General features: G+C 41.2%; 1 protein-coding gene across 1 annotated transcript in view; it reads left to right on the plus strand.

Moving 5' to 3' along the window:
- Positions 1-12501, plus strand: part of LOC309364238 (uncharacterized protein) — a 139805-nt gene extending 127304 nt beyond the window's left edge. Inside the window, exon 3 of the transcript XR_014165771.1 lies at positions 12028-12501. The gene's annotated coding sequence lies outside the window, so the exon portion shown is untranslated. The remainder of the gene's footprint in view (positions 1-12027) is intronic.
- Positions 12502-12724: the final 223 nt, after the last annotated feature.

Raw genomic sequence — 12724 nt, forward strand, 5'->3', positions numbered from 1 at the left:
TAAAATAAAGAAGTAATCACTTCTATGTCGCCAAATAAGGTGCACTTGGCTCCAGACATCCACTTACAACTATTGACAAAGAAAGGCAGACACACGGTGCCAAAAAACAAATGAGGATTCTCTCCCCCCCACATCCAAACTGGCTATTGGAAGGCAGATCCAAGGTGCTGCACTTCAAAGGTTCCATTTTCTTAAGTCTTTCATGCTTACAACTCACAGGAACCTCAATATTTACTAAAATTCCCAGGGAGTGTTTTGCAAATTTAATAGGTTCTGACTGCTTAGGCTAAGTTGTGCTCTTGTAGTTCAGTGGAAGACCACATATAGTCTGCAAGAGAAATGTTCCAGGTAAGCCTGGGGAATACTCCTATCTGGAACCCATGAGAGCCATTGCCAATCAGTGTAGAGAATATTATCCTAGATGGGCCAGTGGTTTGAATCACCATAAGGCCGTTTTCTTATGCCCTTAACATTGGAAAACATTAAGCAAGCATGGACTTAGCATAGCAAAATTTCATTTTCTTCCCTGTCATGTATATTGTCTTAAAGGTAAAGGTAAAGGATCCCTGACCATTAGGTCCAGTTGTGGCCAACTCTGGGGTTGTGGCGCTCATCTTGTTCTATAGTCCAAGGGAGCCGGCATTTGTCTGCAGACAGCTTCCGGGTCATGTGGCGAGCATGACTAAGCTGCTTCTGGCGAACCAGAGCAGCGCACGGAAACGCCGTTTACCTTCCCGCCGGAGCAGTACCTATTTATCTACTTGCACTTTGACATGCTTTTGAACTGCTAGGTTGGCAGGAGTAGGGGCCGAGCAACGGGAACTCACCCCGTCGCGGGAATTCGAACCGCCAACCTTCTGATCGGCATGTCCTAGGCTCTGTGGTTTAACCCACAGTGCCACCCGCATCCCATGTATATTGTCTTACTCAGCTCTAAATATGCAAAGGTGGAGGGGAAAGACAACACTTTCTTACCAAAAAGAAAAAGAGCAAGTGGCCGTAATCATTTGAAATGATAGGCAAGAGGTGATACAGCTTGGCATTCCATTTTCTTCTTACAGCGGGGATGAGGAGCTTCAGGCGGGGCCTCCATAAAGTCCCTCCCCCCCCAGGTCTTTCTAGACCACATCCACCATGCAGGCTACACTCTTTCCTCAGGCCACACACCCCTCTGGCTCTGCTTTCCACCCTTCTTGAGCATTTTGTCTGTCTGACATTAGTTCTTGAATCATGACAAAGCGCTTCGCTTGACAGGATGGAGAATAGAGAGGGGTTTGGCTCCTGGCAAGTGGCCCTTGGGCTGAAAGGCAATGTGGCCCTCAGGCTGAAAAAAAGTTATTATTTCATAATAATAATGATAATAATACAGTCGTACCTTGGAAGTCAAATGGGACCTATTCTGGAAGTCCGTTTGACTTCCAAAACGTTTGGAAACCAAAGTGTGCAGAAGCCCCATCAGAAGCTGCAGAAGTCCCGTCAGACGTTCGACTTCCAAAAATAGTTCACAAACCAGAACACTCACTTTCGAGTTTGTGGCGTTCAGGAGCCAAAATGTTCAAGAACTAAGCTGTTCGAAAACCAAGGTACGACTATAATCAAAATTTAAAGGTGCTCAGCATGAAAGCACCTGGTCCTATTTACCTGTGATTTGGCAGGATTTATCTGTTCTAGAGGGCTTATCACACATTGAAATTTCATTCACTTCTGCCAAAAAGAAAAGATTTTTGAGATTTGTTCTTAAAAGTAAAAGCGGTATAGAAATGAAATTAATAATATAAATAAAAGATGCTGTAGCCATTGTTTGATTTTCCAATAGCGAATGGGGGCCAGAAGGGGAGGAAGGGAGACAAAGATCATTCAGATCAAGTATCTGATAATGTTTTCTAAAGCACCAAATGGGGGTCTGAACCATATCTACTTACTACAGCTAAAGCTAAAATACACTTACCATTTTTATGTTTCTTAATTTCAAAATTTGATTTTTGTTCACTAGTATTTCCTGTTTTGTTGATTTCATCATATTGACGGTAAAACTCATGATATTATTTATGGGGTGCAGGATATATTTTTAAATGGAATTTGAAAAATTTAGTGATTTTAATGGAACTGGAACCAGACCAATGGCATTAAACAAGAATGACTCGCTTTGACCATATCTAGTTGACCACTGTGGGAAACAGGATGCTGAAACAGATAGCTTTGGGGGCTAATTCAGCAGGGCTTTTCTTATGTTCTTATGACCCAGAGAATCATGAGTACAGGGAGGTTCACACAGAGCTCCTGTATCTGCAGAGTTCCCTTTTAATTTCCATGGACAATTTGCTTGTATAGAGGAGCGTGCATGTAGTTCAGCTTTCTCTGCTGAAATAGGATGCAGAGTTTTGTGCACATACTGGAACTTCCACATCTATGACACGATTCTTGTTCAGACTGGCAGTCACTTAGAAGCTCCATGACAATATCTGCATCTTAGGCAATCCTAGTTTTAGATCCTATAATTTTATCTATTGGTTTACTTAAAACTAAGTTTTGTTGAACTCCATGGGGCTTAATCCCAAAGAAGCAGGGATAGAATTGCAACCGCAATATGAATTCAGCAAAGGGGCTGAGTTCTCCTCTAAGCTCCAAACATGAGAATGTTTGCATTGGGAAGTTCAGGGTCAACCTTAAAAATTTCAACTTCCCAAAGAACCAAACAAATAGAACTTTCAGTTCATTTCCTTTCAGCCCTGGTCTAGAGAAGATATGTCAGAGGAGAACCACCTTTGCAATAATATTTCCAAAACCCTTAATGGTAGCATATAACTGATATCTACCACCATTAATGGATACATTTTTTAAATGCCCCATTCATATAGAGCGGCTCAATGAAAATATTATTCCATTAATGGTTTGCAACTGCAGTAGAGCTCCAGTGGCAGAAAATTGCTCACCAGGGATATGAAATTGCGCAGACAAGCCCACATGAAAAATGCAAGCTTACTCATTAAAATTGCTGTTATTTTAATATGTGCTTGCTGCTGTCACTCAGGTATTGGCATCCCACCTCATCCCCCCATGCCAAACCTGCAAGGGAGGCCATGCACTTTTCTTGCAGCTGAAGCTTTGGTGCTCAAGAGAATTTCTGAAGGTAGATTTATTGGAAGAGATCAGGTTACAGAATACCTCACTTTAGGCTTCCCCTTGAAATTAATGATGCTATTAGGGATACTGAGGCTCCTTAGAGCTGTCATTTTAAATTATGACCATTCTTGCTTTGACACAACACCACAAGAGCCTTTCTCTTTAAGAAGCAGTGGTATGGGAGAAAGGTGTCTGATTCAAAACCCGAGAACAGTGTTCAAAAGGGCAGATATTTTCTTTTCCAAAAGATTAGACTTGACTGGAGTTAATAGCAACATATGTGTTTCTCTCCTCAGAGAATTCTGCCACTTTCTGAATCTAGTTCTGTAAGGCAACAGGAAGAGGATATCAAAACACCCACAGAGTGACTAGGAATAATGGTTAATTATAGTGTCATAGAGTGAGATACCTGCTTTAAAGGAGTGTGTTAACCAATCTTCTCGCCAATGGGAAACAGGACTGAACAGTAAGACCCTGTGGGCAACATCCTCCTTTCCTCTTCCTGCCAAAATGAGGAAAGCCATTTCCATGGAAAGCAAAACAAGACGTGGAAAATAACAGGTATACACACAGAGGTTCTTGAAAGGAATGTTCATCCACAGCGATTCAGAAAACATTTGAAATCGCAGGTTTCTGGCAGGCCCCAATTGTACTATACTTATGTGGACTACTCAAAGGACAGGCAGACATGACACTGGTAGCAGTGCTAGCTAGTAGACAAATTGTTTTGTTTTGTTTCAGGGCCTGCATATGTCCCTAATATGGTTGCCCAATCATCCTCACAACGCTCCTGTGAGGTAGGTTAGGTTGCGAGACAGTGACTGGCCCACAGTGAGCTTTGTGGCTGAGTAGGAGCACCCTGATCTCCTTGGTCCAAGTCCAACACTCTATCATCTCTACATCTCACCAGCTTAATCGTAAAGGCCAAACTACATGTTATGACAGATATGCGGTGGTGGTTAGAGTATGACATCTCCCTGTTCTCCTTGATATCTCCCCTTTCTCCTTGAAACATTTAATTCTATTTTTCCAAGGCATAAAGTTGTTTCTTCCCCACCCACTCTCTCTGTGACACAGGCTGTCACTGGTGGGTGGGGAAGCAATGTTGTGTCTTCAGACATGGAAACTATTGTGGCAAGTAAGAAAAAAAGTGCAAAGAGGCACAAGACGATATCATATCATGGGTAGCTGAAATAAATTACATGTTGGAAGAGAAAAGGGAAAATGCAATGCAAAGAATACTTGACATAACAATGTCATATCAAACTGAGAGATTAAAGGTTTTCCCCTGTGGTTTTGTTGTTTGGTCTGCCCTGGGCTCCACCCTTTCTGAATTCTAGCCTAGCTCTGAGAACTTAGTTTTTAGCTTCAGTTCATTTGCATTTCTTCCCACTATGCATGACCACCACAGTTTCAATCATTCCAACCTTCCCTGCTCCACGGCAGGTGGGAATCAGCAGCTTTTGACTCTTATGGAGACAGTCACTGGGCAGATCAGCCATTTTATTGCCAGACAGAAGTAAGAAAACACAGAGGCAGGGGGAAGAAGATAGCCCACATAACCTCTCCCTACTGGTTGCTGTACCCAACCAGATGCAGGGTAGTTGCTTGCTTGCTTGTCTCTGGCTTCCACAACTCCTCCTTATAAGCCATTGGAAGGAGTCTGAAAGCTTGCAGCATCTCGCCAGCCCCATCTCCCGCCCATCTGAGCTGATTGCTGGCTATGCTACTGTAGAGTAAGGAGTTGGTCTTGTGGCTCCTTCCTCCCATTTTCCACAACAAACTAACCAATGAATTAAGAAAAGGAAGCTGTGGGAAATTCAGATGAGAAGAAGTCCACCTATATATTATGGTGAGAAGGGAAAAGCTCAATGGGTGTCTATGATAGCATGCTGTTTGCCTTTTAAACTTTGATGCAAGCTTCCATTTTACATGCCTAAGAAAAATAATTTGTCTGAAACCCAGCAAAATGGTTAATTTCTTTTAAAATATTCTGAGGGCCAACACCCATATCTTCAGAATTGTTCTTTGTGTGTGTGTGTGTGTGCGCACACACACACACACACACAGTGAATCGTTTAAAAGAGGCCCCATAGATACAGAGTATGCATGTTCCATTGGGCCTCTTTTAAAGGACTCACCCTGTATATAACATGCAGTGTAATCACTACATACCGTATTTACTCAAATCTAATGCACCATCGAATCTAATGCACACCCTAATTATCATGATGTAATTTGGTAAAAAAAGAGGTGTGCATTACATTAGAGTAAATATATAACCTATATATTATATGCCACAAATGCAGATAAACATTTAAAGATACATGTCCATGAATAGTTGTATGATCTTTATTGTCTTCTGGTTGCAGGAATAAGTTGGTTTTTTAAAGCAATTAATCACTTGAAATCATCTCTGACATATTATTATTATTAGCATTACTACTACTACTAACCCCACGATGGGGTGAGCTCCCGTTGTTCGGTCCCTGTTCCTGCCAACCTAGCAGTTTGAAAGCACGTCAAAGTGCAAGTAGATAAATAGGTACCGCTCCGGCGGGAAGGTAAACGGCGTTTCCGTGCGCTGCTCTGGTTCACCAGAAGCGGCTTAATCATGCTGGCCACATGACCCGGAAGCTGTACGCCAGCTCCCTTGGCCAATAAAGCAAGATGAGCGCCGCAACCCCAGAGTCGGCCACGACTGGACCTAATGGTCAGGGGTCCCTTTACCCTTTACCTTTACTACTACTACTACTACTACTATCATTACTACTACTACTACTGCTGCTGCTGCTGCTGCTACTACTACTTTATTTGGTTATATCACACCTTTATCATTGATAGTAACTCAAAAACTCTTTCTGGAATAAGAGAAGCAGGTCTTCATAGTGAAAACTGATTACTTTCTTGCTGTCTTTCTCCCCCTCTTTCAGGATATCCATTTCACAAAAATAACTATTAAAAGAGAAAAGGAAAAAAGTAAGCAAATGGTAGAAAACCTCTTCTTAGTGTTCCCAGTTGTGACCTACAAAAGTCCCATCTCTAATCTCTTGCAGGAGAAACTCATAGCTTTTTGTGATGTTTAGGGATTTACAGAGTTGGAGGCAGTGAAAGCATTTATTGCTCTAATGGCAGTACAAAAATTGTCTGTACTTTGAGAAGTTGTATGGCAAAATTGCTCCAAACAACTAATGCCCTGTCCCTCTGCACAATGAGCAATTAAAATGAAGTAAGCTGTAAAACTTGGGCAATGCATTTTAAAATAACTGTTTCATTTCCAAAATTGTTAAACTAACACGTATGAAATATATATTGGGTTGTATCCAGCAGCATCACTCAGCTGATGGTAAGGCTTTTGTTGGCAGAATGGGGAGGGAAGCAAGTTTTGGCAATTTACCCTTCCCTCAGCACCCTCATGCCCCTAAATCTGCTCTTTTGGGGGATCCTCTTTTTTGGGAATTGTCCAAATTTAGAGAGGTGCAAAAGGAAGGGGAAATTGATGAAAATTGCTTCTCTCCCTAGTCTGCCAATGGAACCCTTACTACGTGCTGAGCAACACTGGTGGACGTTCAACCCTTTTCTCCTTCAACAGTTGCTTCAGTAAACAGCCAGGAGCCAAGTCTCATTACAACTAAGGATTAGGGATGGGAAAATCATTTTCCATATACGTACATCATGTTCTCATGTTTTCATAAAGTTCTGTCCTCCACATCAGTTTGAAAAGTCCTCGTGAAAATACACCCGCATTTTAGTACATCTAGCACTAATATACACAGGATGGTATGCAGTTTTCCCTAAGATGCACATTTTTGCAAAGCAATTTCTCCTAATAGAATTTATTTTTTTGTTACGTAGGTGTCACGAACACCTGGATTTTTATGCACACTTTCCCCCAGTTACATGTATTTCTGTACACATTACTTGGCTGAAGAACTGCACTCACATTCCTTGAAGTGTGAATTTCAAAGTATGGAGGTGCTCCATTTCTCAGAATGGCTGAAACTAGGTAGGTTCATCTTTAAATGTGGACTGAATCAGATTTCTCCTTCATTCCTACTGAGGATGCAATCCACAAAAGCCCTCTTGGAGGTTTTTTAAAGACCTTTTTTTGGATATTCTGTTAAGTGGAATAACCTAAAATCCTGCATGTAAAATGTGGTAAATTTCAAGAGGGATGGAGCCACCATTTACCTGCTAGTCCTCAATGGAAAGCAGAAGATCTATTTATCTTGATGACCCCTTACCTTTTTTTTTATTCCACAGGCTGTATGCACTATGGGGCAGCACTGTGTGTGGCACAAGGGCTTTATACTGCCCACAACTGAGGTGCAGTAAATTGGCCCCTTTCTTAGAACAGAGTTAACATTCTGTAGCTTTTTTCAGCATGTGTGCATGTTACATATAACACTTTAAAGATAACAGGATCTTGGCAATAAAAGGGAGCTTCCTTAATGGTTTTTATGATGAGTGTACATTATCTGTTCAAGCTTAAGAAAGCAGGTGCAAGATGGCATTTCTAATTCTGTTAAGTAACAAAATCAATGCTTCATGGGCTCTGTTGGTTCCTATGGCTGCAATCCTACACCCATTTATCTAGGAGTGAGCTCCACTGCACTCAGTGGGACTTATTTCTAAGTAGATACATATAGGATTGCACTGTCCATTACTAGGTGTGTTTTTTGTTTTATTTTTAAAGAGACAGACTATGTAGAGTCTTTAGCTATATGAATAATTGAGGCCTCTTTTGAAATACAGCTTGCTTAATAAGGTTTTATTTATTTTATTTTTATTTTCTGAAATCACAATGCTATTTCCACCCCATCACTTAAAACACATACCATGATTTGCTGCTTTCTCTTGGTCAAGGGCTGAGTCTGTAGCTCTGGAAAGTTCCCAAACATATTAAGCTTCTTTATTGAAAGCAAATGGAGAAAGTGGGGGGGGGGGGAGAGAGAGAAGGAGGGAGCATCTCTTGCTGAGCAGAAGCTGCATAATTGGATTAAAATCTCTCTGTGTGTACAGTATGGGGATCTGAGGACCCCTGCTGCCCTTTTGATTCCTATGGAGATGGCAGGCAGAATGCAAGAGCATCACTGATGGAAACGGGAGCCAGAGGTATGCAGCACAATGTGATTTGCCATCCAAAGCCTGAGGATTTACCCAGTCGCGGCTTCCCTGGAGGAATAAGCAAGCGCCTTTCAGCAGCTGTGGAAGGGTGACCAGCAGTGCTCATTAGAAGCTGGTCTCTTCTGGTACTGAATGCAAATTAAGGAGCCATGTTTGTGGTTCATTAGCAGTCAAGTGGTTTGTCCAAAATACATCTGGTAGTTTTAGGGGTGTGGGGAAGAGAAGATCCACGGCCTAAGATTCCTTATGCATTTCAAATCACTTGCCCCAGCTAGCCTTTGATCTCCCTGTAATTTAAAATAAATGTGGGCTTCAAGACCCTTTAAAGTTGTCAATCTTTTTCTGTGTGAAGGATTTGTGACAAGCCAAAATGTTTGTATTTGTGTTTGTTTTAATTTAAATTGCCCAAAAGCTAGAAATGAAACAAATGTGTGAGTCATCTAACTTGCAAAAATTAACACATTAATATAATAATATAATATAATATAATATAATATAATATAATATAATATAATATAATATAATATAATATATAATACAATATATAAAAAATTATATATATTCAACAATAAATTTGACCTATCATTATTTATCTTTATAGCTGCAAACTGTTCAACAATAACTTTAAGGTTTAGGGCCCCCGCCTTAAAGGTCCAGAAGAAATTTAACAGGGTTTCATATGACCTTTTAAGTTCATAGAAATCTAGGGCAAAGTTTGCTCAGGATAGACAAGGGACTGATTAATGAGTTAATCAGGATCTTTTGGATAACAGAGCAACTCCCATCAGCCCCAGTCAGACAGTGGTGCAACTCTATAATTTTCTTTTTTAGATAAGGCAACCAGAACTGTCCACAGTGTTCCAAATATGGCCACATCATAGTCTTGTATTATGGCATTATGATATCAGGAGTTTTGTTTCCAATTCCTTTCCTAACGATTCCTAGCATGGAATTTGCTCTTTCCACTGCTGTTGCACACTAGTTTGACATCTTCATCAAGCTGTTCACTACGAACCCAGGATGCCACTCCTGGTCAGTCATTGCCAGTTCATTCCCCATGGGCATATATGTGAAATTATTATTCTTTTTTTGCCACAACATGCATCACTACATTGGCCATTTTACTACCCATTCACTCAATTTGGAAAGGTTCTTTAGGATCTCTTTTTATTTTAATGACCCTAAATAATTTACTATCATCAGCCACCTAACTACTAACTCTAGATAATTTATCAATACGGTAAGTTAAAAAGCACAGCTCCCAAGACCAATCCTTGGCAAACTCGACTTTCTGCTTCTCTCCATTCAAGGGACTGTCCATTTATCCCTACTCTTTGCTTCCTGTTACTTAACCAGTTTCTGATCCACAAGAGGACCTCTAAACTTACCTCTTTGGTGAGATACTTTGTTGAAACCTTTTCAAAATTCAAGTGGAGAATGTCACCCAGATCACCTCTATCTATATGCTTTCTAACACTCTCAAATAGCTCTAATAGTTTTATGGGAAAGGATGTGCCCTTGCAGAAGCCATGTTGGTTTTGCTTCAGCAATCCTTTTTCTTTATGGTTGGCTATTTTATCTTTAACAATACTTCCCACCAGTTTTCTAGGGGCAGGCATTGAACTAACCAGTCCGTAATTTCCAGGATCCCACTCCCACTCCCAGATCCTGGGGGTGCGGAGGGAAGTGCCATGCTTTCTTAGAAGAACAGCAATTTCACATCTGAGTTCTTTGACCTGGAGATTTGTCAATTTTTATTTTGTCTATTGGGCATAGTACTTCAGGAGCAACCCCACAGAATTCAAGACTTCAAAATTCAGGTCAGAATTTCAGAAACTGGGCACAATCCACCAAGTGCTGCCACTGAAGCATTATTTAAATGGCCTGATGTTACACGGAAACGTTGCATTGGCGGATTTGGCCAACTTCAAATTGTCACTGTAGTGACAGAAAACAGGCTGTGGTGGGTCCTAGTGGAAGGTACTGAATAGAAACAAGCTGTCAGAGGGATGGTTGGCTACTTGCAAAGGATGCTTTTATTTTAATATGAATTAAGCATCTGGAGTCAAGCCAGTAGCAGACTGTGTCACCTTTTTGACACCGCAAGCCACTTGTGAATGGCTTTGTGTCATTGTTGCTGTTTCTCAGCTTCCCTGTTTCTCCCCCCACCCCAGTCACCACACACACACACACACACACACACACGTTCCTTGGTAATATATACTGTATGTGCTAAATAGGATTAGCACTTCCATAGTCTGCGCAGGCTTCTTCTCTCCCCGCCCCCTCACACCCGCCAGCACACACTTCACCTGTCTCCCATCCTCAAGCCCCAGCTCCTTCAGGGGCCTGACACAAGCCTTATGTAGAGTTTAGCTTTCTCACTGTAGGGCAGCTGGTAATGTGAGCTTGGCTGAAAAGAAGCCTTTCAGGCTCATTGCTTTGGAAGAATAGACGGGTGTCTGCTCTGCAGCTTTCCTTTTTTGATAGGAAGGGATAATCCCTTCCATAAGTCAGGGTTGTGTCAAAGCTGCAGAGAGAAAGAGAGATCAGGGGGCTCTCCCAGGATACAGAAATAGACCAGCCTTCCAGCCTAGGACATTCTGGGTTTTTGACAGCTATACCAATTTGGGGTTGGCATTTATTACTACCCAACTCATTTTAATTCTTCCTATTGAGGCTTGTTTCCCCACTCTCCCTTCCCCCAAGGCACAATAAAAATATCTTCTTGAAAAGTGTTTCTAGTTAAAAAAGAAAAGAAAATGAAATTTTGAATCCTAATCTATCTTTTTGGACAGAGTCGGCCTCCCTATATGTCTTATTTGTTCTCAGAACATCCGGAGGAGCAATCGATTCTTGTTTGGTTTTATTACTTATCTATAGCAAAATGTTGAAGCTCTTACTAGCTAATTTAAGAATCTCCACCCCCCCAAATGAAATAGCCCTATGAAAGTCATCCTGTGAGAGATAGAAAACAAAGATAGAGACTTTGGTAGTTGCTGATTAGCCTTGTGATATTTGGCGTGTGGTATTTTCATTCAATGCATGGGATGGTGGGTTTGACCATTTAAAACAGTGTTCAAAGGGTTTCATTCTCCCACTGCTTGCTACCCATCTCCATTCTCCAAGAGCAAGAAAACTGAAAAAATTCAGTAGGGGCAAAAGTAGGTTGATAGTGGAGACAGCTCTCTTGGTATGGGAAAAGGCCTCTGGATGTTTCCTCCTGCCTTCAACTGCTTATAAACTGAAGATACTTCAGAGAATTGATGACACCTGTGTCTTTCTCCACCATGTTCTGCCACTGAGATGGGTCTCAGATTGCCTTATCCAAGTAAGGCTTTTGTAACTTTAGCAAAGCCTGGCTTCTTAGTTTCATACCACTGATGGACAATTAACAAAACTGCATGCAAGAAAGGGCAACATACATAAGTGTGATGTGGATTTCTTGTTTCATGTGCTGTTAATTTTATCCTGTTAAATTTTTAGTAGCTCCTGGGTTACCTATTTAATACCGACTCTCATAAACCTAATAGGCTATTGCCTTCCACATAAAATGGTTAATGCTGAAATGCATTAATGAGTATAAAAGAAATCCCAGGTCTTCCTTCATATATTGCTCTTGGAGCATTGTGTCAGCAAGAGTTTGGTTTGGAACTCTTGGGTAGCTGGTAGTGCATGTCAGGCTTGTAGCATAAAGGACTTTGTCAGGGCTGTCAATCTAAGCCGGACTCAAGCTTTAAAGTTAGAAATGTTGAGCAGTGGCCTTTGTCATTTCAGGAGTCCCTGCATCCATCCCTGCTGAGGATGGCTCCCTGCTAAGCTACACTGGAGACTGAATTAACCATTTACATACTGGAAGTCACTTCTTCAGAAGCTGAATGAAACTGATATAATGAATGAAACTTGTGTTCTGGAAATCCATCTCCCGCCTGTCCCCTGTATGGTGTATGTGCCTTCAATAAGCGTTTAACAGGCAGAACTTACAGACTTTTCCTTAGCATGGGGAAGACATTACCTGGTCAATTTGTGATGTGTTTGCTGGCTGAAATAAGAGTTTGGGAACTAAAGACTAGGGCTTGGGACTTAGAAGAATAGGCTTGGTGGAAGTCCATTGTCTTAGGGTTCCAGTCTTATGCATACATAGTAAGAAAGTCCCACTGAAAGCAGAGAGACTTGACTGCCAGTAAACATACAGAGAGCCAGGCTGCTATGTTATGTTCCAGTCAAATTACCTTCTGTTAAAAATAAAAACCAACATTACAATGGACAGGGCTTTTGCTATGAATTATTAGAATCTTAACATATACAAACATGTTTTTCAGCAGCTATTTCATTTATGTATGCAACTGGGGTGTATGAAAGAAACTTCTCCCAAATGCAGAAGTGGGGCACCAAGATGGGGTCAATTGAAACATGTATCATTTAGAAACCCTGTACATGAAACAGAACAGTAGATCTCTGTGTTGCCCCTTTT

This window comes from Podarcis melisellensis, assembly GCF_964234715.1.
Source record: "Podarcis melisellensis genome assembly, chromosome: 2".
NCBI lineage: Eukaryota > Metazoa > Chordata > Lepidosauria > Squamata > Lacertidae > Podarcis > Podarcis melisellensis.